Genomic DNA, 6122 nt, shown 5'->3' on the forward strand with positions numbered 1-6122 from the left:
GCCTGCAGCTGTCATTCCAGGAGAGGCTGCAGGCGCGATCAGAGGCGCTGCTTCGAACTGACAGTGCCCTGTGACCAGATGCTGGGGGGGGGGCGTTCCCTCTGGGGCACCTGGCCCTGGCCGCTGGCAGAAGCTAGGCCCCTGGGCTGGCTGGGCTGTGGTCTGACTTGCTCTCACGAACGCCAGGTCCGCGGGCTGCCCTGGGTTGTGATATGCCCTGGGGCGGGTGGGGAATGGGCTGCTCAAACCCTGCGCATATGAGCCCAAGCCCCTGCTGGAAAGCAATGGGGCCCTGGGGCGCAGGGTGGCTTGGCCTCTGAGCAGCCTGGACCTGGGCCTTTAGCCGCCTGGGGGGCTCTCACTTCCTCTCCGGCGCCGTATCTCCGGGGAGCAGCTGGGCAGCATCCAGAAGGGGCCCCGAGCAGGTCATCTCCGGGTAGCACACGGCCGTGGGAGGAATCTGCTGGTGTATCGCGCTGCTCACAGCTGGGCAGGGCCCGTTATCAGCAGGAGCGCCTGGCTGGAGCTGAGCCTAGGAAGAGCACCGCTGTTGCCTGGAACTGGGTCCGCGTGACCCCCACCCCCACCCGGCTTGTGGCCCAGGCGAGCCGGGGGGGCCTTGAGTCGCAGTGGCTCTGCCCTGCCAGCCGTCGGGCTGGGCTGGACTGCCAGGCTGCACTTAGCCAGGGTGGTGGCCAGGGCAGAGCCGTCCCTGGCAGGCCAGAATAGCTGCCTCACTGAGCCCCGGGGAGAGGGGTCTGAGGCCCCAGGCTGCCCAGTGAGGTGGTAGTTGCAGCTGCTTTGCTGTTACTGTGCCATGAATAAAATGACCAGCAGCTCCTCCGAGCTCCAGGAGCAGCTCTCCTCTGTTTTGTGCCATCAGTGGAGCTGATGCAATATGCAGACGCACTCCAGGTTGGCCCTGGCATGCCTGAGAGCAGCGTCCGGCCCTCCAGGCCTTGCCTCTTCCCCCACTAATAGCCCCCCGCCAGGCCTGCTCCCAGAGCCAGGTGCTGGGAGGGGAGGGGAGGGGACAGGTGTTGGCAACCAGCTCGCGCCGTGGGATGTGTGTCCTGCCTCCAAGGCCGAGGTGGGCTGGCGTTCACTGGGTGAGCTTAGGGGACCTGGGGGTGCTTGGTGCATGGGCAGCAGGTGCCATACCCCCGGCCGTGGGGTGAGGGTGTTCTTGGCACACACATCCCCCACCCCCCAGCACGGTGAGCCGGGCCCCTGATCTGTGCAGGCTGCAATGCCCGAGGGCCAAGTGCCCACTGGTGTAACGCTGGCTGCAGTGCAGTGGGTGGGGGTGGAGGTTTGCATCTACTCCATCCCTCCTGCTCTTGCTGATGCTGGTGCCAGCCCACGGCTGATGCCGCCCGTTCCTCCACCCCCTTACGCACAAGTGAGCGGTCTGCCAGGCCTGCCCCCCCGCCGCACCCCATCCCTTCAACTCCACTGGCCCATGGCCAGCGCCCTGCCCCAGCAGCCACTGCTCCAGGCTGCCCTGCACCGTGTCCCTGAGCAGGGGCATCTCCTCGGTGCCATGGGGGCACGTGGCGGACTTTGTCCCACTGATGGCAAAGACAGGCTGGGCCATGGGCAAAGGCCTCACAAAAACGCTGCGGGGCACGGGGGGGACCCGTTGTTTTGCCCTCTGTAATGTCTCCGAACTCAGGCTCAAGCGGTGCCCACGGAGGTTTGACGCAAGCAGGTTCCCCTGCCCAAAGCCAGGAGCCCGGCCTGGCCGGATCCCTCTGAGGAGTTCCCAGCCGTGGCGCAATCTCCTCTCATCAGAGGTTTGTCCTTCCCTTGGAGGGCTCCCCGATTCCTGGCTCTCGCCGAGCAGCGTGTGCCAGGTAGGCTCGCACCCTTCTGCTAGGCTGCGACACACCTTCCCCTTCTTGTTCTCCTGGGCCTCTGTAAATGGGACAAGGAGCGATGGGCTTGAACTGCAGCAAGGGAGACTAAGGTCGGACATTCGGAAAAATTCCTGTCCGGGCGGCTGAACACAGCAGCAGCGCCGGTGGCCCGGAGCCCTTGGCCCTTTTGAATCACTCGGCTTTGGGGCAGTAGCTCCCTTTGCTGACCTGCCGGGGGTGGACCTGCCATCAAGGGAGCCACCCCCCAGCTCTCAATCCTGGCTTCCACTGACAGAGGCTAGGGACACCTCCCTGCCCACCCTGGCTAGTAGCCGCTGATGGACGTACCCCCTCAGCTCCAGGCCAGCCAGTATAATGCCTGGCTCAATTGTCCACCCTGGGCCTGTCCCGGAACAGCCAATGGAAAACCATCAAAGCCAACAGCTAAAAAGCCAAAGCGCCGGGAGCGGGAAAGGGCCCTGCCAGGGGTCCCCAGCTGGGAGGAGACAAGAGCCTGCTTCAGTAGCACACAGCGGGGGAGAGGCCCTCTGCCCTGGTCTCGAAGGGGGTTGGTCAGGTGTGGATCCTGGGGCCTGGGAAGCCAGCCAGAGCTGCAGCAGGATGTGGGGTCATGGGCGTGGGGGGAGAACCTTCTTTCGGAGCCAGCAAAGGGACCTGCGGAGAAGGCCAGGGAGGAGTTTGCAGCAGGTGGTTGCATGACTGTTGGTTTCCATCGCTCGCCCGTGTTACGAGGGGAACCTGTTCTTCTTAAAGACACCTCGGTGGGTTGGTTCCCTTCCAGGTGGGCGGCCTGAGGTGGCAGGGAGGCATCCTGCTTGCCTGCAGGCAGAGCACTGGGATCTGGGGGGTTAGCTGGCGTTGGGACTGGAGAGCACAGGGAGAGGTCTCCTGGGGTTTGGGGAGCAGGGCGCCCTCCTTGTTAACCGGCCGGCACAGGGGGCCGGCCCAGCCAGAGGAGTGCCTGAGCCGTGACAGGCAGGAGGTGTCAGGACGTTAGCATGAGCCAGACACCTCATGCTGGGATGACAGGGTGACTCACTCCTGGGCACCTCGAGCACTGCACATGAGCCTGCTGCCATGTGGCTTTCCAGGTCAGAGGCAGGATGCTGCGGGGAGCACCCTGGTGAGGCTGGGACGGCTGCAAGCCCCTGGCAGGTGAGGGCTGGCGATAGCAGCTGTGATGGGGTTCAGGGTCCCCAAGCTCTGCACCCGTCCACAGGCAGGAGTGACTCTTGCTCAGCAGGTAGACCAGGAAGTTTATTAGGCGACAGAGGCCCAGCTCAGCACAGAGGGGTCAGTGCAGCTGGCAGAGAGAGAGTCATTCCAACCCAGCCTGGGGAGAGGAGCCCGAGGGGTGCCCCCTCTGGGGTGTAGCTTCCCCCTTGCCAGGCTGGCTGCCTTCCAACTCTCCCCAGCTGCCAACTGCCGCCTCCGATTCAAACCCAGCTCGGCCCCTCCCTGCTTTGCTCAGGTCAGAGGTGTTCCCTGCCAGCTTAGGTTACAGCCCCAGGGGGTCATCCTTAGGCACTGGGAGCTGCTCTGCCTGTCACACACACATCCAGCCTGACTCACACACACACCCTCCTCCATCACAGCAGCTTAACCACAAGCCTGGTGCTGGGAGCCTGGCCTAGACCCCTCCCCATCGTGCAGTTAGGGGCTGGGGAGGGGCGGCTGCCCGCCCAGAGCACAGGAGCTGGAATGCACAGTGTGATCCCAGCGCCCAAGGGGCCTCTCCCCGGCCTGGCTGCCTGTGTGCACGTCCTCAGCACTGCCGATAAAGGCAGCTGCTGGCTATCAGCTTGCAGGCGTGTGGGCAGAGAAGGGGGCTGGCAGCCATGTGGGTGGGGCATGGAGGGGGGTGGGGTGAGGCCTGCGGACGTTAATGGCACTTCTCCCACTGGCTGTCCTGGGTAGGGGCCGTCTGGCGCCTGCTGGTGAGGGGCAAGCTGTGCTCAGCTCCTGTGAGCACCCAACCATGCCCAGGTCTCCCAGCCGCTGCAGGCTGCTCTCCGTACACTGCTGCTAGCTGCAGGCCTGGCCCCCAGAGCTTGGCTCCCTGGCGGCTTCTCGGCTCTGTGTGCCATGTGGCTGTGTGGAACAGGGTGCAGGTGCTGGACCCAGCTCTGGGGAGCTGCCGGGGGGGCCGGGCAGGAACAGACCCCAGAGTTACCTGCACAAATTTCTCATCCCTTCCACACTCGGGGGCACATACACCTCTACCCAATCCGTAGGGCTCAAGGTGTGACCCTGTTCATTTAAACTCCCACCCTTACCCAATTCCTAGGGCTCAGGGCATAATTCCCTGCGGGTCTGCAGGGTCTGTGCCACTGAAAAAGCCTCACACAGGAGTATTCTTATTCTTTATTTATTTACAATCACCAAGAAAGCAGAATACAGGCTAAGCACCCAGTGTCATGCTCACCAGTCCTGATATGGCAGGCAGGCAGCCTTCCCCTGTTGGGACAGACAACGTCACTCTCTGGATGCTGGTTGCTGCACTTCAGGGTCTTGGGGGGTCTTGAGGGGTCTTGAGTCCTCCGTAGGGTGTTTCTTCTTCCTTCCCGCTTGATGTCCTGTTCTTCTTTTCTCCCCGCTTTGAAGTTCTGCTGCTCTTTCTCATCCCTTGATGTTCTGTTCTTCTTTCTCCCCCATTGATGGTCTGTTTCTCTGTCTTTTTTTCTTGGACCCCAGTTTTTAAGTTGTGAAACTTGAGTCCTGCTTAGCTATACCTTGACCAATTATTTTAGTACAATTTTACTAGCCAATAATAGTCTACGGTAACAGAATTACCTCACTAGTCATAACCCACCACCTTCACTGATTTACACCTAACAAAATGACTTATACAGCAGACAGAAAATATACAGAAAACAGTGGAAAAGTGAAGATAATCATCAGAGAATGGTGGTTCCACCTCAGCCATTGATAAGTAGTTGCCTGCCAGAGGAAATGCTGTTAGCTAAGTGTTTTTTTTTTACCCATCTTGTGATCTGTTTAACAGTGGGTGGCACTAGGATGGGGTCTTCTTAACAGCCTAATATGCTGCTATTGTGCTGGAATGTAGATGGAACGTGAGTGTGTGACTTGTAGCTTCAGTTACTGGCTGCTGCTCTTTGGTCTGGCTGCAGACAAGCTATAGGCCTCTCAAAAGGGCTAGAGAAACCATACTGGTTATACCGTTACACCAGGGGACCCCCCGACCTCCTCTGGCTAGCTTCTGTCCTGCCCAGGGCGATGCGGAGGGGTGAGAGTTGCCTCCCTGCAGCCCAGCGGATGCCCGTCGAGTTAAGGAGCGCCAGGTCCTGGCTGGTTCTGGGGTGGTTGCTATGCAGCCGGGCTCTCTGGGGGCCACAGCTTCCCATGCAGTGTCTGCCCGCTGCTTGGGGGCTGCTGGGGAGGCCCCCTCTGCAGCAGAGTTGATGCCCTGCCTGGCCCGGGGAAGTGGCACCAGCTGCAGAGAGATCCGCGCCCAGTGCTGGCGCTGCAGCTCGCGCCAGAGAGGCACCAGTTTAATTATAATCCCCGGGAGGGAAATGAAACCCCGTGCCAGGAGCAGCCCCACCCTGCCAAATGCGTGGGGCAGCGCAAGCGGCAGCCTGCTCCCCCCACGGCTCAGCCACCGGCTCCCACCTGGCCTGGCTGGGCCTGCCCCACGGGGCAGCCACGTGTTGTGAGCCACGTCCTGCCTGCCTCTGCGGCGGGATGGAGCTGGCAGTGAGACACGAGGTGCGCCAGTCGGGGCAGCATTGCACGCCAGCTGCCAGGGCCCCAGGCCGGCCAGCGCTGCAGGGCTGTGAGCACCGCTCGGGGCCCGGGGGCTGAATTTCACCCTGCCTGCACGGCCACGGCTTGGATAACCGACATTTCAACCTGAGGCTCCCACGCCAGCCCTGGTGGTCGCTCGCCCAGCTCTGTGCCTCCCTCACTAGCGCTGCTCTCCCCGACCAGGGCTTGTACTCATACAGCGGGGAGAGGGTAGGCAGGCGGGAGCTGGCAGGGCACCCGCAGAGGGAGCTGCCCCACAGGGAAATGCCCATCTTTGGAGACACTGAGACACGCCTCACCGAAAGCACTGGGGGTCAGAAACTTTACTGTGGTTTGCCCAGGGCTTTTCTCAAGGGGAACCTTTCTGCCGGGAATAAACCAGGGCAGCCGTCACGGGTCCTGTTAAATATCCGACATGGAGAGGAGCGCGGCTGTGGGCCAGGCTGCCCTGCTGCCACTGATGTGGATTTGGGA

Source organism: Carettochelys insculpta, chromosome 10 (assembly GCF_033958435.1).
Source record: "Carettochelys insculpta isolate YL-2023 chromosome 10, ASM3395843v1, whole genome shotgun sequence".
Classification (NCBI taxonomy): Eukaryota; Metazoa; Chordata; order Testudines; family Carettochelyidae; genus Carettochelys; species Carettochelys insculpta.